The sequence below is a fragment of the Meriones unguiculatus genome, chromosome 1 (assembly GCF_030254825.1).
Source record: "Meriones unguiculatus strain TT.TT164.6M chromosome 1, Bangor_MerUng_6.1, whole genome shotgun sequence".
NCBI lineage: Eukaryota > Metazoa > Chordata > Mammalia > Rodentia > Muridae > Meriones > Meriones unguiculatus.
Window position 1 is genome coordinate 79,870,971 of NC_083349.1, and position 23,592 is coordinate 79,894,562.

Genomic DNA, 23,592 nt, shown 5'->3' on the forward strand with positions numbered 1-23,592 from the left:
ATCTACAAAACATTTGAGAATATTTGTTGAGTGCTCATTATCATTGTATTATACATAGCAAGAGTTATTAGTAATCTCTGGGAGAAAACAAATCAAAAGGTTTGAGAGTATATTGGAAGTTATAAATATTTAAAAATAATACTGATTATTTTTCTTATTTTTTAAAAATATTTGAACTTACAGTATGCTATTATATAAGCCGTTTGAGCCTTGGAAGGCCACGTATGGTGTGTATAAATACTGACAGAACTAGTTACATAAGAAGTCTCAGAAATAAAGCAATACTACTGTGCTTTGATTGCTTGATTTTTTTTATTTTTTATTTATTTATTTTTTTTTTTTAGGGTGGGAATGGAGTTGTTTGATTTTTAGACAGAGTCTCACTGTGTAGCTCTAGCTGGCCTGAAACTATGTGGACAAGACTGACATTTAACTTACAGAACTGTGATTGCCTCTGCCTTGAGTGCTATGATTAAAGGTATACCACCACACCCCACTATATTGTGGTCTTTTGTTGTCTTGTGTTGTTGTTGCTTTAGGGATGTACATAAGAGTGTGTATACATGCTCAAATATGTCTTCATAGATCAAAATTTCACTTCAATTAACTTCCAATTTGGTTACAATAACCACTAAAAATTTACCACTAAAACTTCTCCCCCAAAGAAAATCTCATGATCTCATACAGAGAATTCTCAGAAACAGTTTCCTATTCACTCTTTGAAGAAGTGAATTGTGGTAGACAGACCATCTAATCTAACCACTAAGGACAAAAATAAGTCACCCACTCTTACCTCCAGAAGGTCCACTGGGTCCCAATGATTTCTGATGTCCTCCTTGTCGTGGGATGATGTCAACAGCTGAGAGCAGCCTTGATCAGAGCCTTCAGCAAACAAAGGTAATGGGTTTCACTGGAGAGTATCACAGAAATTCCTGAGAAGAGAAAAAAATAAACCACAAAGGAATTTAAACTATTGGGGGTCAGTTCATTCTATTAAGCTGAGATTTCCTTTTATTATCTACCTAAAATAAACAAGGGAACTTAATACATATGATATTTTATGATTAGTTTCAACCAAACATTATTACATTTACAGGCATTAGTAATTCTAGGAACATTAAGCAATTTAAAGGACAAGGATAATGAAAAAGGGTAACTTAATTCCAACTACATTTCAGTGTAGCAGATAAATCTGAAATACTTCTAAATAGAAGCAAACAACTGTGCCTGCTAATCAGAAAAGAAGAAGAAGAAGAAGAAGAAGAAGAAGAAGAAGAAGAAGAAGAAGAAGAAGAAGAAGAAGAAAGCACTAGTGCTTATTCTTTAATACTTCATGGGAATACATTATATTTTACAAATACATCAACAAACACTTCTGAGAACAATCTAATTCAAGCTTAAAAGAACAAACAATGAAAAATTCATCAAGGTTGACAACGTCAGAGAGCTCAGCCACGAAATTACATTACATTTTAAAGGGGGCTTTGGAGATGATGAGAAAAGATGGCAACCAGGAATAAAGGGGTTGCTGAGCACACTGTAGTAAGAAAAAAAAATGCATTAGGTAATAATGTAACTAAATAGAATACAGATTTAATTAGATGAAATCCACCAAGCAGGAGTGCTTGGAAAATGTGTTATTTAATACCCCTTTCCTATGAGAAAAAATAAAAATCACAGACATGGCTGTATAGAAAGCTGCTGTTACTGCAGCCCACAGGGAGAACAGCTGAAGCTGGGCTTTCTAGCCCCTCTACCACCAACAGTATGAACTTGGGCTTGCTACATATTCCTCTATCTGCACTCCTCAACCCTATCTGCATTCTAGGTGAACTTAAAGAAGTAGTGATGGGGTGGGCAGATGGCTCAGGAGGAAAGCATGCAAGGTGAGGAACTGAGTTTAAATGTCCAGAACCACATTAAACTGCACAAAGAAGTCTGTGTCTGTAATCCCAAAACTCATATAGTGAGATGGGAGATGGACACAGGAAAATACCCACAATCTCTTCTCCATACCTGGCATATGTAGCCACAGTCAGAAGCCCCTGTCTCAAATAGGGTGTAAGGCAAAGGTTCCTACTTTAGACTGTCCTCTGACCTTGTCATCGATTTGTCTTTTCTGTGTCAACTTATTCTTACATTAAAAAGTAGAAACAGAAGCATCCTAGCACTTTTGGATTTTGTTTATATGAAGAACCAATTTCTGTTGTTTGTCAGAGGGTTAATCTTTTATGGAATGATTAGTGAATATCGAACACCGAATACCAAATACTGAATACTGTTTCAGCTCAGACAATCTTCAGAAGAGACATCCCCAAAATCTGTCCTACATGGCTCAGTCCATCTGATGTCTGAACTTAAATGTGGCACTGGAGATCTCTGCAATGTCCTCTGCAATAGTTTCAGACAATAAACATTCCTACACTTATTGCCCATCATCTGAAAGAGGGGTCTCTGCTGCACTTTGCTATTATACCTCATTTATAATATGTAAATTATTCCTTGAGTGGCATTTCTACTGACTATAATAAAATCTAACTTATAAATATTTCACACATGAAATTGAATTTAGTTAAGAAGCTAATGCAAAAACATTATTATCTCTAACATCATGGGCATATTTTCATTCCATTGCATCACAATTATTTCCAGGGCTCTTCGTAATATTAACATAAAAGGATGATCTTCATTAGACGTGCTGAAAGAAACAAAAGAATGGTAAGGAAAAAAATAAGAACACTGGTGATGGGAGACTGAAAGGTCACCTAGCCTAACCATCTCTCTGCCTATGGTTCATTCCATGTTTAGGGAGCTCAACATAGACCTGAATCTCTCATCCTATACCTGTACTCAGTGGAGCCAGACTCAGACTCACGTTCTAAGGTGAGCGTCTCCAATCATAGACCACTGACCAGAAAAGGAGGAATGAGCTGTTCATTAGCAGAGACAACCAATGGTAAGGCTCACAAGTTTTGGGGGAGAGGTAACCTCTGAGTTAAGTTGATGGACCATTAAAGAGCCTCACACAAAGTCTCTGTCCTAGAAAGGTGACAGTAGGCCAAGTCATTCAAGCTGGATTATTCTGGAGTTTGGGTAGGATACTGAGGATATAGGGGACCTATTCAGAGGCAAGCAGAAAAGTCCAGAAGAGAAATAGAAAACAGACTGTGCCTGAGGTTATCTCAACCTGTCAACTTCCTTCCAACCTTCTGGATCTAAGCAGGAACTATGGAGTGAACCTTTCTTGCTTAGGGTGCCGTGGTGATTAATGTTTCTCTTATATCTTCAGAGGTCTTTCTGCTAGAATCAAATTCTTAGATTTTTTTTTAATCCATTATGAACAAAGCATTTGAAATCCTAATTCTGGTCTTACAAAATAGGTGTTTTGTCCTTCACCTTGACATCATCCACAGATGATGGGAGCATACTATATATGACGGCATTCACACTACAGCGGTATAAAATGAATAAACATTAACTGATAATAAACAAAGAAATTCACTCTCCTTTCTTGGTTGCTACTAACAGTGAGTAATTACCAATACTGCAAACCATTCTAACAATATAAAATGCTACATAAAGTGATAGAGGTTTTAACATTTAACTGTTTAAAGACTGGAAAATCCAGAAGAATTACATCCATGAAACAGGAGAGAATATAAGGCTATAGCTGAAAAAGTTATCAGGGTGAACTTCATGATTATAGTAATCACCTGTGCAGTGGACCAAGCAGTCATGTTTGAGAAACATATTGCAGAAACAGAACCGGGTTAGTTTCAGCCTTCCCTGAGGCAATCATAGAAATTAGAAGAATCTGTCATTTTAAGTCATCTGGTCTACCTCTGCCAAAGGACAATTATTTTCCTAAGATATCAACTGTGTTGTCTAATTTAGCTTTCAGTAAGTCTTGTGGAATCTCTCATTATAATAAAATGCCCTGTGGTCATTTTAAGATTCATGCCTGGTTTTCTCAGTCTTCTGTCTCCAGCATCATTGTTAAGATGTAGAGTTCCAGGGTTAGGGTTAGGGTTAGGGTTAGAAAAAAAGAAAAAGAAAAAGAAAAAAAAAAGATGTTGAGTTCCCAGAGAAACATAGCACATTTTTCTTGGTCTAATTGGAAACGTCTGGTCCTCCCCATCCTGGTTCTTTGAAGGATCTGTTAGGCCAACCTATAACAAAAGCACACTCAGTTGGTAAAGCGCTTACCTTAGAAGGACTAGGACATGTGTTCAACCCCAAAAGCTTACTTTAAAAGAAGCTGGATGTGATGACACATACACATAGTATCTGTACTGGGAAGACAGAGGCAGGCAGATCATTGAGTTTTTCTGACCAGTCAAACTGGCCTATTTGGAGAGTTCCTAGTCTCAATGAAAACAAATAGAACAAAAACAGAAGAAATGGATGGCAAGCATCTGAGGTTGTCCTCTGACCTCCACATGCACCTGCATACACAAGTATACCCCCACCCACATAAACATCCAAACACAGAAAAGCACATAAGTGTGTTCATGGATTTCACATCATCGGTGTTGATAAGGTAAAGGACTTCTTGGCATGCCTCCTTTGTCTCAGGATTGTTGAATTATTCAACCATTTATATTACACCTCTTCATATAGATTCAAGGATGAGGTCCTGCTACAAGCCAGTTATGCTTCAGATTCTAAAAGACCACAAATGCCAGCTCAGACTACTATTTCCATCAAAACTTTCAGTTACCTTGATCACCTTTCCCTGAGGTAGGTTAGGGAACAGCCTTTCCAGGATACAGAGGAAGACAATGCAGCCAGTCCTGGTAACTGATAGGCTAGGGTCAGATGGAAGGGGAGGAGGACCACCTCTATCAGTGGACTGGGGGAGGAGCAAGGAAGGAGAAGAGGAAGGGAGAGTGAAATTGGGTGGGGCTGAGGGAGGGGGTTACAGCTGGGATACAAAGTGAATAAATTGTAATTACTTAAAAAATTTTAAAGAATAAAATTTTAAAAAATCTTTCAGTTACCATATATGGAGAAATTATGATATCCTATTATGAAGCCAAATTTAAACAATATCTACACATGTAGTCCTACAGAAGGTGTTAGGAAAAAAAAAAAAAACTCCAGCCTAAGAAGGTTAGCTATACCCATGAAAACAGAAGGAATAAAATCAAAACAAGAGAAGCACACACATTCTACCACTAAAAGAATAGGAATCAACAAACACTGCTCATTGATATCTCCCAATATCAAAGATTTCAATTCTCCAATAAAAAAAAAAACAGACTAACAGAATGGATGTGAAAGTAGGATCCATCCTTCTGCATCCAAAAAACATACCTCAACATCACAAATAGATATTACCTTAGGATAAAAGGTTAGAAAAAGGTATTTCAAGCAAATGAACCTAAGAAGCAAGCTGGCTGCAGCCATTTTAATATCCAGCAAAGCAGAATTTAAACTAAAAAGAGACTTAATGGGACATGATTATCAAAGAAAAAAAATCAACCAGGATGACAATTCAAACCTCAACATCTATGCCCCAAACACAAGAGCAGCCAAATTTGTAAAAGAAGCAGTACTATAGCTTAAATCACATATTTACTTTCGCACACAGATAACAGGAGACTTCAGTACCCCACTCTCAGCAATGGACAGGACATCCAGACAAAAACTATATGGATAAATACTGGAATTGACAGATGGAATAAACCAAATAGACCTAACAGATATTTACAAAACATTTCACCCAAACACAAATATACATTCTTCCCAGCACTTCATAGAACTTTCTCCAAAATTGACCACTTACTCAGTCACAGAGGAAGTCTCAACAGAATCAAGAAAATTGAAATAGCCCACTGCAACCTATCAGACCACCACAGATTAAAGCGGAATTTCAACAAAGCGGAAACAACAAAAAGCTTACAAACCCATGGAAACTGAATGACTCTTCACGAAATGAAAAGTGGGTCAAGCTAGAAATAAAATAGAAATTAAAGACTTTCTGGAATTCAATGAAAATAGTTCTAAAAGACAAGTTCATAGCACTAAATGCCTACATTAAAACAAACAAAACTAAAAAAAAAAAGATTGCATACTAGCAACTTCTGAAAGCTCTAGAACAAAAAGAAGTAATGATACTCAAGAGTAGACATAAAAAATAAAACAAAAAACTGAAGACAGAAATCAATGACAGAAACAAAAAGAAGAAAACAAAGAATCAATGAAACAAAGGGTTGGTTCTTTGAGAAAAAAATCAGTAAGATGGACAAACTCTTATCCAAAGTAAAAAGTGGAGAGAGAATAGCCAAATTAACAAAAAGCAGAAATGAAAAGGGGGACATAACAATAAACACTGAGGATATCTAGAGAATCATGAGGGAATACTTTAAAAAGCTTACTCCACCAAGCTGGAAAATAAAAAATCTAAAAGAAATAGTTTTTGTTTGTTTTGTTTTGTTTTGTTTTGTTTTGTTTAAGACATTGTGTCTCTGTGTAGCACTGGCTGTCCCGGAACTCACTCTGTAGACCAGGCTGGCCTCAAACTCAGAGATCCACTTTCCTCTGCCTCCTGAGTGTGAGGATTAAAGGCATGAGCCACCAGAACTGGCAAAAAGGATAATTTTTTGACAGGTACCACTTACAAAAGTTAAATCAATATCAGATAAGCTATTTAAACCTATAACCTCTAGTGAAATAGATGCAGTCATTAAAAGTCCCCCAACAAAGCTCAGGGCCAGATGAGTTTAGCTCAGGTTTCAATCAGACTTTCAAAGAAAAAGTTAACAGCAATACTCCTTAAATTATTCCACAAAATAAAAACAGAAGAAACCTTGCCCAATTAATTTTATGAGGCCCTAATTACCCTGATACCCAAACCACATAAAGACCCAACAAAGAAAGAGAATTACAGACCAATTTCCCTATGGACACAAATGCAAAAATACTCAACAAAACACTTGCAAACCAAATCCAAAACACATAGAAAGAACATCCATCATGATCAAATAGGCTTCATCACAGAGAGGCAGGGCTGGATCAATATACCAAATTCAATAAACTTAATCCACCATATATACCAAATGAAAGAAAAAAATTGAAATGATATCATCCCATTAGAGGCAGAAGAGGCCTTTTACAAAATCCAACATTTCTTCATGATAAAAGTCCTAGAGAGTTAAAGATAACAACAGACATACTTAAACATAATAAAGGCAGTATACAGCAAGCCTATAGCCAACATCAAACTAAATGGAGAGAAACTCAAAGCAATTTCACTAAAATCAGGAACAGGACATAGTTGTCTTCTTCTCTCTATGTATCTGTTCAAAAATAGTACTTGAAGTCTGACCTAGAGCAATAAGACAACTGAGGGAGATCAAAGAGATACAAATTAGAAAGGAAGAAGTCAAAGTATTGCTATTTGCAGATAATAAGGAAATGACCTCATAATTTTATCAGGCAACTCCTATAGCTGGTAAATACTTTCCTCAAAGTAGCTGGATAGAAAATTAACTTTTAAAATAGTAGCCTTTCTATATACAAGTGACAAACAGACTGAGAAGGAAATCAGGGAAACAACACCTTTCACATTAGCCTGTAATAATATAAAATAGTTAACCAAGAAGGGAAAAACCTGTACGATTAAAAAGAAATTCACTCTTTTGGATATATGCCTAGGAGTGGTATGGCTGGATCTTGAGGAAGCGCTATTCCTAGTTGTCAGAGAAAGCACCAGATAGATTTCCAGAGTGGTTGTACAAGTTTACATTCCCACCAGCAGTGGAGAAGGGTTCCCCTTTCTCCACAACCTCTCCAGCATGTGTTGTCACTTGAGTTTTTGATCTTGGCCATTCTGATGGGTGTAAGGTGAAATCTCAGGGTTGTTTTGATTTGCATTTCCCTAATGGCTAATGAGGTTGAGCATTTCTTTAAGAGTTTCTCTGCCATTCCATATTCCTCTATTGAGAATTCTCTGTTTAGCTCTGTTCCCCTTTTTTTAAGTGGATTACTTGGTTTGCTGCTTTTCAGCTTCTTTCGTTCTTTAAATATACTAGATATGAGTCCTCTGTCAGATAAAGGGTTAGTGAAGATTATTTCCCAATCTGTAGGCAGTTTCTTTTTTTGATGACGGTGTCCTTTGCTTTACAGAAGCTTTTCAGTTTAATGAGGTCCCATTTATTGATTGTTGCTCTTAGAGCCTGTGCTGTTGGTGTTCTGTTCAGGAAGTTGTCTCCTGTGCCAATGAGTTCTAGGGTATTCCCCACTTTTTTTTCTAGCTGATTTAATGTGTCTGGTTCCATACCACTCCTAGGCATATATCCAAAAGAGGCTCAAGTACACAAAAAGGACATTTGCTCAACCATGTTTGTAGCAGCTTTATTTGTAATAGCCAGAAACTGGAAACAACCCAGATGCCCCTCAACTGAAGAATGGATGCAGAAATTGTGGTACATCTATACAATGGAATATTACTCAGCAATGAAAATAAAGAAATCATGAAATTTGCAGGTAAATGGTGGGACCTGGAAAGGATCATCCTGAGTGAGTTGTCCCAGAAGCAAAAAGACACACATGGTATATACTCACTCATATAGACATACAACATAGAACAAACCCACTAAAACCTGTGCATCTAAAGAGACTAAGCAAGAGAGAGGACCCTAACTAAAACACTCAATCCCCATCCTGAAAGGCAAAGAGGATGGACATCAGAAGAAGAAGAAAACAGGAAACAAACTAGGAACCTGCCACAGAGGGCATCTGAAAGCCTCTGCCCTGCAGACTATCAAAACAGATGCTGAGCCTGATGGCCAACTGTTGGGCAGAGTGAATGGAATTTTATGTAAGAAGTGGGAAATAGCAAGAGCTGGAGAGGACAGGAACTCCACAAGGAGAGCAACAGAACAAGAAAATTTGAACACAGGGAACTTCCCAGAGACTCATATTCCAACCAAGGACTATTCATGGAGGTAACCTAGAACCCCTGCACAGATGTAGCCCATGGCAGTTCAGTGTCCAAGTGGCCTACATAGTGCTGGGAAGAGGGACTGCCTCTGACATAATCTGATTGCCCTGCTCTTTGATCACCTCCCTCTGGGGGGGAGCAGCCTTACCAGGCCACAGAAGAGGACAATGCAGCCACTTTTGATGAGAACTGATAGACTAAGATCAGAAAGAAAGAGAGGAGGACCTCCCCTATCAGTGGACTTGGGGAGGGGCATGCATGCAGAAAGGGGAGGGAGGGTGGGGTCGGGAGGGGAGGAGGGAGGGGTTTATGGGGGGGATACAAAATGAATAAAGTGTAATTAATAAAAAAAGAAAAAAAATAAATATAATCTAAAAAAATTCACATTTTTTTTCTTTTTTAAATATTTCTATTGTTTTCTTCACAATTTATTCATTATATATTCTGATTGAAGCCCCCTCCCTCAACCTCCCCAGTCCCACCCTCCCTTCCTCCTCCTCCTCTCATCCCCTTACCCTAGTCCACTGAAAGGAGGAATTCTCCACTATTGCCATCTGTCCATAGCTTGTTATGTCTAATCAGGACCACCTGGATCCTCTTCCTCTGGGGCCTGGCAAGGCTGCATCATCAGGGGCGAGTGATCAGAGAGCAGGCAGCTGAGTTCATGATAGAGGCAGCCCCTGCTCCTCTCACTCAGACATCCACATGGAGACTGAGCTGCCAATTGGCCACATCTAAGCAGGGGGTCGAGGAGTGACCCCAAAAATTCTACCAGGGAACTCCTACGGCTGATAAACATCTTCAGCAAAGTGGCAGAATACAAAATTAACTTAAAAAAAAAAACAGTAGCCCTCCTGTATACAAAAGAAAACTTCTCATCTTTGAAGAAAGAAATTTAAGATAATATCAGGAGATGTAAAGATCTCCCATGCTCATGGATCAGTAGGATTAACACAGGAAAAATGGCCATCCTACCAAAAAAAATTCACAGATTCAATACAGTCCCCATCAAAATCCTAACACAATTTTTCACAGACCTTGAAAGGCCAATATTCAACGTCATATGGAAAAAAAAAAAAAAAACAGAATATCTAAAACAATCTGGAACTATAAAAGAACTGTTGGAGGTCTCACTATTCCCAATTTCAAGATGTACCACAGAGCTATAGTAATAAAAAAATAAAAAACCCTACATGGTATTGACATAAAAACAAAGATGGTGATCAGTGAAATCAAACTGAAGACTCAGACATAAATCTACATACGTATAGACAATCTGATTGTTTTTTTTAAGAAGCCAGAAATACACACTGGGAAAGAGACAACATCTTTAACAAATGGTGCTGGTCAAACTGGATGTCTGCGGAGAGGGGCCAAGATGGCGGCGCCGGGAGAACACTGTGTCTGAGAAGCAGGACAACACACTCCGTGCAGCGACCAGGAGACTGAACTCTGGGCCCTAAAACAACAGCTATCGTGTTTCCCAGGTGAGGGGAGGCTCCCACGGCGTGGGGATCGGTCGAGTCCACTCTCAGGCCGCACAGCCAGAACCTGGAAGAGAACCCGGGTAACACGGGCTTTGGGTCTCTGGGTTGGTGCCGCAAGTCTGCATGTCCCGATCACTTTCCCAGGCTGATCCGTGGGCACAAGGGTGTCAGAGACTGGGAGTCCCAGTCCCAAGAAAACCCCACGGGGAAAGAAAGTTGCAAAACTGATCACAGATCACCCAGTCTTGCCCTGGAAGGTCTCGCTGACCACGGGTACCCGCAGCCATCACAACTGAGCTCCCGCCGTGTGGAGAGCAGCTGCGCGCCCAGCTCAAAATCCCTACTCCCTCTTGGGAGGAGGCAGGAGGCGTCCAGCAGAATCTGCCACAAACCACATTGTCTGTACCCCAACCCGAGATCGGGGCTGAGGAAACCCAATCCTTTCGGGCACTCCCCCAAACGCTACCATAACCCTGCCACGGTGGAGCGGAAGGATAAAGAGGCACACAGCGGCTTCACAATGCCGGAACTCCAGTGCTGCTGGATGCTCCTAGCAAACAAACTACAGCTCCGGATCTGGGACTGTGGACATTCTACACGTCCTGAGATTCTCCTGGGTCCAGCACAATAAGGTATAGCAGCAAGTTCTATCACCGGCGCCCCACCCCCCACCCCTGGCCTAGAAACCCTGGCTTAGGATCGGACTGAGAAGCCCCAACCCCTTCTGCCACTCCCCTGAGAGCACCGCCATAAGCTTGCCCTAGGGGAGGGGAAGGTCAGAGGGGAAGGACAGAGAGGCAGCCTGCCAAGGACACAGCACCCTCTCTCCAGCTCATCCAGAGGCCCCTAGCAGAGAAACCCAAGCTCTGGATCTGAGGACACTCAATCCTACCTGGTACTCTCTCAGGATCAGCAAACATAGGCTCTACCGCCAGGCTGCTTCTGGCAGAGAGATCTGGGCCCGGGATCTGGGATTGAGAACACTCAACCTAACTCTTTCCCGCGCCACCCCAGGGCCAGTCAACATAACCCCTCCTGGCAGAGGGAAAGGACACAGGAAAGGTGGACACCGAGTCCTGTGGCCACAGTGTCACAGAGCTGACTGTTAGCCTACCTGCGCACTCTCTGCAGCAGGACCAAATCAGAGAGTAGAGAGCAAGGGGAACCCCTGTGCATTCCAACTGGTCCTGCAAGAGAATAAGTGTGCCTTCTAGGGAGAGTTTGCCCCAGACCCAGGGCCTCTCCACAGAAGCAACCAGACAAGCTCCCTGCCACCCGCACCCCTAGTGTGGGGATCATAGGGATTCTTGGGATAGTGACCCCAACGCTGAAGCCTCTGCCTTGCGGGTCCACCAGTGTAATCCAGACAAACAATCCCTGGATCTCAGATAGAACTACGTAATAGTGGCCTGCAGGACACTGCAATAGTCAGAGAATCCGAGCATGAACACTGTGCCCGCTAAAAGTGCACGCGAATAGCACCAGCATCACATTCCTTACTTAGGCAAAACTGAAACCACAGTGCACATTCCCAAACCAGTGAACCTCTCTCATCTTCCTGAAAAAACAGTCCAGAAAACAGAAAGAGACGATCATAGCCCGAACTACAATTTCGAGGAACAGTGAGGATTATAAATAACCAGATGGCTAGAGGCAGACATAAAAACACTCCCAACAAAAATCAGACATAATGACCTCACCAGCAACCCCACAAAACAATGGACACTTCAATTCACTAGATATACAAGAAAACTACCTCAAAACTATGTTTCTCCAGCTATTAGAGGCCCATAAAGATGAAATGAACAAAGCCCTCAGAGAAATAGCCAAAGCAATCGAGACTAACCAAGAAGAAACAAATCGTGCTCTCAGAGAAATGACCACGAAAATTGAGGCAAACAAAGAAGAAATGCACAAAGCTCTTAAAGAAATGTCCACACAAATGAAGGCAAATAAAGAAGAAACAAACAAAGCTCTCATAGAAATACAGGCAATTATACCCAAATAAGTAGAGACACAATTAGTGATACATAGAGAGGAAATGGACAAAAAAATAGAAGCCGTGATTGAAAAGCAGGACTCCACATTCAAACAGATGAAGGAAATGGTGCAAGACATGAAAACAGAATTATAATCAATAAAGAAAACACAAATAGAGAAAAACCAGGAGCTGGAGAACATAGAGAAAAGATCATTAACTACAAATGTAAGCATCACCAACAGAATACAAGAGATGGAAGAACGAATCTCAGGAGCCGAAGATACTCTTGCGGAAATTGACACGTCTCTCAAAGAAAAAATAAAATCAGAAAAGTTCCAAACACAAAACATCCAAGAAATCAAGGACACCATGAAAAGACAAAACCTAAGAATAATAGGAGTAGAAGAAAAAGAAGACATCAGGTTCAAAGGTCTGGAAAATATTTTCAAGAAAATTATAGAAGAAAACTTTCCCAACTTAAAGAAGGAGATGGCCATAAACATACAAGAAGCCTACAGAACTCCAAGTAGACTAGACCAGAAAAGAAATTCTTCACATCATAGTCAAAACACTAAACCTACAGAACAAAGAAAAAATTCTAAAAGCAGCAAGGGAAAAAGGCCAAGTAACATATGAAGGTAGACCTATCAGAATCACACCAGATTTCTCAACAGAAACTATGAAAGCCAGAAGAGCCTGGACAGAAATCATACAGTCCTTAAGGGACCACAGATTCCAACCCAGACTACTATACCCAGCAAAACTTTCAATCAACATAGACGGAGAATTCAAAATATTCCAAGACAAAACCAAATTTAAACAATATCTACATAGTAACCCAGCTCTACAGAAGTTACTAGAAGGGAAACTCCAAACCAAAGAAAACAACTACATCTAAGGAAACAGAGGAAATAGATAACTACACAACAAAAAAAAAAAACAAAAGAATACAAGCAATGAAACTCAGTGACACCACCAACCCCACATCTAAAGTAAGTAACAATTGTTGGTCACTAGTTTCTATCAACATCAACAAACTCAACTCCCCAATAATAATACAGACTAACAGAATGGTTGCGGAAACAGGATCCAACATTCTGTTGCATCCAAGAAACACACCTATGCAACAAAGATAAACACTACCTCAGAGTAAAGGGCTGGAAAAATGTTTTTCAAGCAAATGGTTCCAGAAAACAAGCTGGAGTAGCCATCCTAATATCTAATAAAATAGACTTTCAACCCAAGTTAATCAAAAAAGATAAGGACCGCCACTATATTCTCATCAAAAGAAAAATCCACCAAGAGGACATCACAATTTTGAATATCTATGCCCCAAATACAAGAGCACCTACATTCGTAAATGAAACAATATTAAAGCTTAAATCACACATTGATCCTAATACCCTAATAGTGGGAGACTTCAACACTCCACTCTCACCATGGGACAGATCAACTAGACAGAAAACAAATAGGGAAATAAAAGCACTTACAGAGACCCTAAATGAAATGGACCTAATAGACGTCTACAGATCTTTTCATCCAAACTCAAAAGAGTATACCTTCTTTTCAGCACCGCATGGAACCTTCTCCAAAATAGACCATATAGTTGGTCATAAAGCAAGCCCCAAAAGATACAAAAATATTGAAATAATCCCTTGTATTCTATCTGACCACCATGGACTAAAGCTGGACCTCAACAACAACAGAAATAACAAAAAGCCGACACGTACATGAAAACTGAACAACTTGTTACTCAATGACAGCTGGGTTAAGGAAGAAATAAAAGAAAGAAATTAAAGACTTCCTAGAATTCAATGAAAATGAAGGCACAACATACCCAAATTTATGGGACACATTGAAAGCAGTGCTCAGGGGAAATTTTATAGCACTAAGTGCATGCAAGAAGAAATTCGTAACATCACATACAAACAACTTAATGGCCCAACTGAAAACCCTAGAAAAAAAAGAAGCAGATACACCCAAGAGGAGCAGATGGCTGGAAATAATCAAACTCAGGGCTGAAATCAATCAATTACAAACAAATAAAACTATTCAAAGAATCAATGAAACAAAAAGCTGGTTCTTTGAGAAAATCAACAAGATAGACAAACCCTTAGCCAAACTAACTAAAAATCAGAGAGAATCTATCCAAATCAACAAAATCAGAGATGAAAAGGGAGACATAACTACAGACACTGAGGAAATTCAAACAATCATTAGGTCATACTACAAAAGCCTATATGCCACAAAATTTGAAAACCTAAATGAAATGGACAATTTTCTTGATAGATTCCATCTTCCAACATTAAGTCAAGATCAGGTAGAAAGACTGAATATTCCTATATCCCCCAAGGAAATTGAAGCAGTCATTCACAGTCACCCCTCCAAAAAAAGCCCTGGGCCAGATGGTTTCAGCGCGGAATTCTACCAGACCTTCAAAGAAGTGCTAACACCAATTCTCCTCAAACAATTCCACAAAATAGAAACAGAAGGTACATTACCAAACTCATTCTATGAAGCGACAGTCATCCTGATACCTAAACCACACAAAGACCCAACAAAAAAGAGAACTTCAGACCTATCTCTCTTATGAACATTGATGCAAAAATACTCAATAAAAAACTTGCAAACTGAATATAAGAACACATCAAAGATATCATCCACCATGACCAAGTAGGCTTCATCCCAGGCATGCAAGTGTGGTTCAACATAGGGAAATCCATCAGTGTAATCCACCACATAAACAAACTGAAGGAGAAAAAACCACATGATCATCTCCTTAGATGCTGAAAAAGCATTTGACAAAGTCCAACACCCATTCATATTTAAAGTCTTGAAGAGATCAGGGATACAAGGCACATAAAGCAATCCCACTGAAATCAGGGACAAGACAAGGCTGCCCACTCTCTCCATACCTCTTCAACATAGTACTTAAAGTCCTAGCCAGAGCAATAAGACAACTAAAGGAGATCAAGGGGATACAAATCGGAAAAGAAGAGGTCAAAGTGTCACTATTCGCAGATGATATGATAGTATATATGAGCGACCCCAAAAATTCAACCAGAGAACTTGTCCAGCTGATAAACACCTTCAGCAAAGTGGCAGGATACAAAATCAACTAAAAAAAAATCAGAAGCCCTCCTGTATACCAAAGACAAAAGGGCCAAGAAAGAAATAAGGGAAACAACACCTATCACAATAGCCACTAATCACATAAAGTACCTTGGGCTGACACTAACCAAGCAAGTGAAAGACCTGTTTGAGAAAAACTTCAAGTCTCTGAAGAAAGAAATTGAAGAAGATATCAGAAGATGGAAAGATCTCCCTTGATCATGGATTGGTAGGATTAACATTGTGAAAATGGCCATCCTGCCAAAAGCAATCTACAGATTCAATGCAATTCCCATCAAAATACCAACTCAATTCTTTACAGACCTTGAAAAAAAGATTCTCAGCTTCATATGGAGAAACAAAACCCCAGAATCTCCAAAACAATCCTGTACAACAACAGATCATCTGAAGGTATCTCCATCCCCAATCTCAAGTTGTACTACAAAGCAATAGTAATAAAAACTGCATGGTATTGGCATAAAAACAGAAAGGAGGATTAATAGAACCGAACAGAAGACACAGAAATAAACACACACACCTATGAATACTCGATTTTTGACAAAGCAGCCAAAACCATTCAATGGAAAAAAGACAGCATTTTCAACAAATGGTGCTGGTCCAACTGGATGTCCACATGCAGAAAAATGAAAATAGATCTATATCTATCACCCTGCACAAAACTAAAGTCCAAGTAGATCAAAGACCTCAGCATAAAACCAGATACTCTAAATCTGTTAGAAGAAAAAGTGGGGAAGAGCCTAGAACTCATTGGCACAGGAGACAACTTCCTGAACAGAACACCAACAGCACAGGCTCTAAGAGCAACAATCAATAAATGGGACCTCATGAAACTGAAAAGCTTCTATAAAGCAAAGGACACTGTCATCAAAACAAAACGACTGCCTACGATTGGGAAAGAATCTTCACTAACCCTTTATCTGACAGAGGACTAATATCCAGTATATACAAAGAACTAAAGAAGCTGAAAAGCAGCAAACCAAGTAATCCAAATAAAAAATGGGGAACAGAGCTAAACAGAGAATTCTCTGTAGAGGAATATCGAATGGCAGAGAAACACTTAAAGAAATGCTCAACCTCATTAGCCATTAGGGAAATGCAAATCAAAACGAACCTGAGATATCATCTTACACCCATCAGAATGGCCAAAATGAAAAACTCAAATGACAACACATGCTGGAGAGGTTGTGGAGAAAGGGGAACCCTTCTCCACTGCTGGTGGGAATGTAAACTTGTACAACCACTCTGGAAATCTATCTGGTGCTTTCTAAGACAATTAGGAATAGTGCTTCCTCAAGTCCCAGCTATACCACTGCTAGATATATACCCAAAGTTTGCTCAAGTACACAAAAGGGATACTTGCTCAACCATGTTTATAGCAGCTTTATTTGTAATAGCCAGAACCTGGAAACAACCCAGATGTCCATCAACGAAGGAATGGGTACAAAAATTGTGGTATTTTTACACAATGGAATACTACTCAGCAATCAAAAAGGAGAAAATCATGAAATTTGCAGGCAAGTGGTGGGATCTAGAAAAGATCATTCTGAGTGAAATATCCCAGGAGGAGAAAGACAAACACGGTATATACTCACTTATATAGACCTATAAGATATGATAAACATAATGAAATCTATACACCTAAAAAAGATAATCAAGAGGGAGGACATGGTGTAAGATGATCAATCCTCGTTTAGAAAGACAGATGGGATGTGCATTGAACATATGACAGGAGTCTACTGAGCACATCTGAAAGACTCTAACTAGCAATGTTTTCAAAGCAAAGACTCATGACCAAAGCTTTGGCAGAGTACAGGGAATCATAAGATAGAAGGGGAGTTAGTATGATGGGGAAAGGATAGGAGCTCCACAAGGACCAAATATATCTAGGCACAGGGTGTTTTCTGAGACTGACATTCAACCAAGGACCATGTACGGATATAACCTAGAACCTCTGCTCAGATGTAGCCTGTGGTAGCTCAGTAACTAATTGGTTTCCCAAAGTGAGAGGAACAAGGACTATTGCTAACAGGAACTCAATGACTGGCTCTTTGGCCTCCCCACCCCTGAAGGAAGGAGCAGTCCTGTTAGGCCACAGAGGAGGGCTTTGCAGCTAGTCCTGAAGATACCTGATAAAACAGGATCAGATGAATGGGGAGAAGGTTCCCCCCCATCAGTGGACTTGGAAAGAGGCACGGTGGAGATGAGGGAGGGAGGGAGGGACTGGGAGGGAACGAGGGAGCGGGACATGGCTGGGATACAGAGTTAATAAAATGTAACTGATAAGAAAAAAATAAAATTAATAAAAAAAAACTGGATGTCTGCATGTAGAAGAATGCAAATGTGGTCCATATTAATGACCATGCCCAAAACTCAAATCCACATGAATCAAAGACCTGAAAATGAAACCAGATACAATGAACCTGATGGAAGAGAAAGCGGAATAGCCTTGAACTCACTATCATAGGAAAAGACTTCCTAAACCAAACACTGATAGTCCATGCATTAAGATCAATAATTAATAAATGGACCTCATGAAACAGAAAAGCTTTTGTTTGGCAAAAGAGACTGTCATTTGGAAAAATCAGCAGCCTACAGAATAGATTTTTTTGCCAACTCCACAGCCAATAAAGGACTAATATCCAAAATATATAAAGAACTTAAAAAAACAGATATCAAGAAACCAAATAATCCAATTAAAAATGGGGTACAAATCTAAATAGAGAATTCACAGTAGAGGAAACTCAAATTGCTGAGAAACACAGAAGTCTTCAACATCTTTAGCCATTAGGAAAATGCAAATCAAAACTTTTGGAGATTTCATATTACGCCTTTCAGAATGGTTAATATCATAACATAAGCTCGTGTTGGCAGGGATGTAGAATAAGGGGAACACTCATTCATTGCTGGTGGAAATGCAAACTTATTCAGCCACTATGAAATCAATAAGGCAGTTCCAAAGAGAGTTGGAAACTGATCTACCTCAAGATCCAGCTACACCATTCTTTGAGATAGCCCAAAAGACACTGCTTCCAACCAGAATGACACTTGCTCAACCATGTTCATTGCTACTCTATTTATAATAGCCAGAAATTGAAAACAACCTAGATAACCCTCAACAGAGGAATGTATAAACAAAATGTGGTACATTTACACAATGGAGTAAGGAGTATTACTTAGCTATTTAAAAAAAAATGGCATTTGTAGATAAATGGATGGAACTAAAAGAAATCATCCTGAGATAGACCCTAAAAGATAAACGTGGTATATGTTCATTTGCATGTCGATATTAGCCATTAAATAAATTGATAACCAATCTATAATCCATAGATCCAGAGAGGTTAGGTATAGAGGAAGGGACTAAGGGACTAGGGACTAAGGGGGACACATGTTTCTCCCTGGGAAGGAGAAATAGAATAGATTTTACAGGTTGGCTTGAGGCAGGAGCAGACAGTAACAGAAGGATCAAGTAATGAGGAAAAGGAGAAATAGGGTTGAGAAAGAGAATGCAGGGAAAGACAGACAGAATTAAGGGACATTTGAAGGATGACATGGAAACCTAGTACAGTGGAAACTTTGTGAAATATATGAAGGTGATCCTAATGAAGTCTCCTTATAATGGAGGACAGTTTCCACTGGCCATCTCTTGACACCAAATGAAGCTTCCAGTACAAGGAATGGATTGCATTTAATTGATTTGTTGGCAAAGGCAGTCCTATGAAAATCCCCAAACAACCCAGGCTGTTACTAACACAAACAGTTTGTGGGTTGCTCTCCACAAACTGACAGTGGGTACCCCATTACAGAGGACAATACCCATATAACTCGAACATGGAACAGCCAAGCTGGTGCCTAAATAGAGCCTTCACCCCTACATTCTACCATCTTTGGTGCAGTCTCTGAAAGGAGAAATGTAAACACCAACCCAGCCACAAAATCTTTGACCTACAATTTGTCCTCCTTGCAAGACGTGTTAGAACAATGGTGGCACAGAACTTATAGCAGTAGCCAACCAATCTCTAATTTGACTTAAGACCCACTCTACAAGACAGATCCATATCTTTTTTATTTTTTTATTTTTATTGTTTATTACAATTTATTCAATTTGTATCCTGGCTGTGGCCCCCTCCTTCATCTCCTTCCAATCCCACGTTCTTTCCCTCTTCTCCCTCTATCGCCTTCCCCTAGTCCACTGATGGTGAGGTCCTCCTCCCCTTCCATTTGACTAGCCTATCAGGTCTCATCAGGACTGGTTACATTATCTTCCTCTATGGCCTGGCAAGGCTACAACCCCTTCCCAGGGAAGGTGATCAAAGAGCCTGCCACTGAGTTCATGGCAGAAAAAGTCCCTGCTCCCCCACTTGGAGCCCACTTGGAGACTGAGTCTATGGGCTATATCTGAGCCAGGGTTTTAGGAACTTTCTGTGCATTGTCCTTGCTTGGGGTACCATTCTCTTCAGGGCCCCCAAAGCTCAGTTTATATGGCTCTGTTGGTCTCCTTTTGGAGCTCCTGTCCCCTCCAGGTCTTTCTATCTCCACCTTCTCTTAACAGTGCTAAAATAATCAAGTGCCAGAGATTAGATAGCCTAAAGACCTAAAGTAAAACTAAACACTAATATTATAAAAAACAAAAAATAGTATCAATAAAATGACTGCTAATATATTCTTTTATATAGCTATCTTCATAGATTCATTCATAATCAGAGAAGCTTTCCCCTGCAGCTGGCAGAAACAGACACAGAGACTCACAGACAAACATTACAGGAAGAGAGTCCTTGGAAAACACAGCTCTAAATGGTATGTCTCCATCAAATCTCTCCCTTCAGAGCTCAGGGAACCCTGAAGAAGAATAGGAGGCAGAAAGAGTGTAAGAGAAAAGAGGATGGAGAACGCCAGCAGAACAAGGCCTCTAAAACAACTGAGAAAAGCTCATATAAACTCACAGAGATGAAGCCACAAGCACAGGGTCTACACAGGTCTGGCCCAGGTCTTCTGCATATATATCAGAATTTTCAGTTTAGTATTTTTATGGAATTCCTGAGTGCATAAAGGAATGGGTCTCTGATTCTTGTGCCTGCTTTTGGGGCCCTCTTACTTTTGTTGGGTTGCCTTGTCCAGACTCAATGTGATGGTTTTTACTTTATCTTTTATTTTGTTATGTCTGGTTGTTACCTTTTAGGAGCCTGCTCTTTTCTAATGAGATACAAAAAGAAAGTGGATCCAAAGGGGAGGGGAGAGAGGAGTAACTGGGAGGAGAAGAAGGAGGGGAAACTGTAATCAGGATATATCATATGAGAAAATAATCTATTTTTAAAAAAGGAATAAAAAATGATAACTAAAAACAAAGAAGCAACAATATAAAAACCTGCTTCAGAACTGGAGAGAAGACCCATTGTTTAAAAGTGCTTACAGCACTTCTGGAGGACTTGTATTGAGCAGCTCACAATCTCTCATGACTCCAGTTTCACGGTATCCAATGACCTCTTCTGGCTTCCATATGTGTCTGCATGCACATGGTGTACATAAACTCATACTGGCGGGCACACACATATATACAAAGAGATAAATCATAGTTTTTAATATTTCAATAGCTTCTCGGTGATACAGTGACAGAGTTAAGAACCCAAGGCACCTTGTTCTTACTCTTAGTCCACATCCCTTCCCCTGAACCAAACTTTCTTCCATTGTTTGTGCAAATAAAATAAGCACACAGAAGCCTATGGGTGCTTACTCCACTCCAGGTGCTGCTGGATTCAGAGGCATGTATTTGATCCTCCTAATGACATTATCATATGGGCATCTTCATCATCACATCTGTCAGACGAGAACACTAAGACAGAGAACCTGAAGACAGGTTCTCTGTTGCATAGCTACTAAAGTAGCAGAGAGTGGGAGACCTATAGAGCTCTGCCACCCAAAATAATGTAGAGAAAGCTGTTGGATCTGTTGCTAGGGAAAAGTCTAAGCAAGTTTTGGAATGTTCTCTGGCATTTCCAGAACAGTGAAGCTGTTCTTCTCTTGTAAATCCTGAGAGTAGACATTGGCATTGGAGATGAGAAATGATGGCAATTCCAAGAAAAGAAGGAAGTGTAGTTCTTCCCTTCCCCTCTTTGCTGTGGTGAGGGACATGTGGGTGACTTGGCAGCACAAAATGCTTGCAGCATGAGTACCATCTGCTGCTTTAAAGATGGCTATGTATAGTTTTGGTTATTAAAAAAAATAATTGGACAGATCACATGGTTGGGTAAAGCAGAAAGTATAGGCCCTTGGCCGGCATGGGGTTAGATTCATGGTTTGTGATTTGGGAGGAGATTGCCTGAGAGGCTCATGGAGACCAGTCTGCATTGCACACATCCACTAGCTGCATTTGCACTTACTCTTCAGTGAAGTATTCCATGTTCTGAGTATGTCTGCAGTTTAAAAAAAAAAAAAAAGGAGGGAGTCAGGGGGAAGTGGCCCCAGTGTTCAGTGAATAACCTCCTAACAGTTTCCAAACATTACCCTTTTTAGTTCTCATTATAACCCCAAAGCTTTATTATTATAAGAACGATACATATACATATATTAGGCATGGACTCATATATTTCTGCTAAAGCAGTTCAACCAGCAAATGCACAAAGACTATGTAAGAAGCAAAAGACTAAACAAAAAAGAAAACTCTAGGTTTGAAAAGTTGTTAGCTTTATATATATTCTTATGTGCACATGTATGAGTGATCAGATGAAAGTGTGTGTGTAGGCTGGAGGAGAATATCAACTGTTGCTCTTCAGGTGCTATTCACCTTGTTTTTAAGGTAGGTTCCTTCACTGAGCAAGAACTTGACAAGTTGGCTAGGTTAGCTGACTGGACAGCAAGCTGAAGGGCCTTTCTGCCTGTGTTTCCCTCATATAGAAATGACAAGCACACCTTATCATTCTGGGCTATTTTACCTCTTCAATATTTAAAGTTTGTAGTTTTTAAGAATTTCATACATGGATTACATATTTACATCATTTCTGTCTTCCCTTCTCCTCATCCAACTCCTTCCATGTCCTCTCTTACTCTTTTCTAAAATTGTTACACACATATAAATACACCACACACACTTATTTCCCTTCCCACATGTGTGTAGGAGGGTGTGGCCTAAAGTTCATTTAGTGTTGCTGTCATGTGCATGTGTTTAGGACTGGCCACTTTGGATTGGATAACCTAAAAAAAAGTCTTCAGAGGAGGAATTCTCTCTTTCAGGAGCTATCCACTTTCTGTAGCTCTTTATCTATGAGTTGACCCTTGTAAAATTTCCCCTATCCTAGTTAGAAAATCAACTAGTGTTATTATTTTGTTTAGGGTGCTACATGACAGGAATACCTGTTTTTATAAATGTGGTTCCTGGGTTCAAATTTAGGTCCTCATGTTTGCAAAGAAAGCACTTTACCAATTGAGCTATCTTCCCATCCACAAAATATTAACTTTAGATGTGAGTTATATAACTCAAACACAGGATATTAGATAGAAATGTGTTCCAGGAAAAAGCCAAGAGCCTCTATAAATCTCTCTGTGTCTGTCTCTGTCTCTCTGTCTCTCTGTTGCACTCTCTCCGTGTGTGTCATGTCTGTGTTTGTGTGTGTGCACGTGCACTGAACTTAGGGCTTCATAGATGTCGACAAACATTCTACCCTGAGTTATACCTGCAACCCTCTCTTTACTTTTTGTTGTTGAAACAGGTCTTATGAACTCGCCAAAGCTTGCCTTGAAACTCACTTTCTAGTCCTGGTGGGTCTTAAATTTTTAATCTTACTGTTTCACACTCCCTCCCCCCACAGAACCTGGGATTGCAGGCCCTCACCACCGGGCAGGAGTTAAACCATTCTACATTCTTGAATTAAGGGATGTCCTTGGATATCACAAATCAGTCCTCATAAGGCTACATGTGTTCCTAGGAATTCAAAGATAAAGGGAAGGATATGTCATTGACAGGAAAGTCCTGCCTCAAAACAGGAAAGTGAGGCAAGAGTTTGACTGCCAGAAAGACCATTAAAAACAGAAACAGTGCTTGGGTAGTGGAGTAT

The 23,592-nt window shown here is 39.8% G+C and overlaps 1 protein-coding gene across 37 annotated transcripts in view; it reads right to left on the minus strand.

Annotated features, from left to right (window-relative positions):
• Nrcam (neuronal cell adhesion molecule) overlaps positions 1-23,592 on the minus strand; it is a 509,489-nt gene that overhangs the window by 333,687 nt on the left and 152,210 nt on the right. For all 37 annotated transcript variants that reach the window (XR_009594569.1, XM_060392024.1, XM_060392124.1 and 34 more), the window contains exon 2: positions 794-932. The gene's annotated coding sequence lies outside the window, so the exon portion shown is untranslated. The remainder of the gene's footprint in view (positions 1-793; positions 933-23,592) is intronic.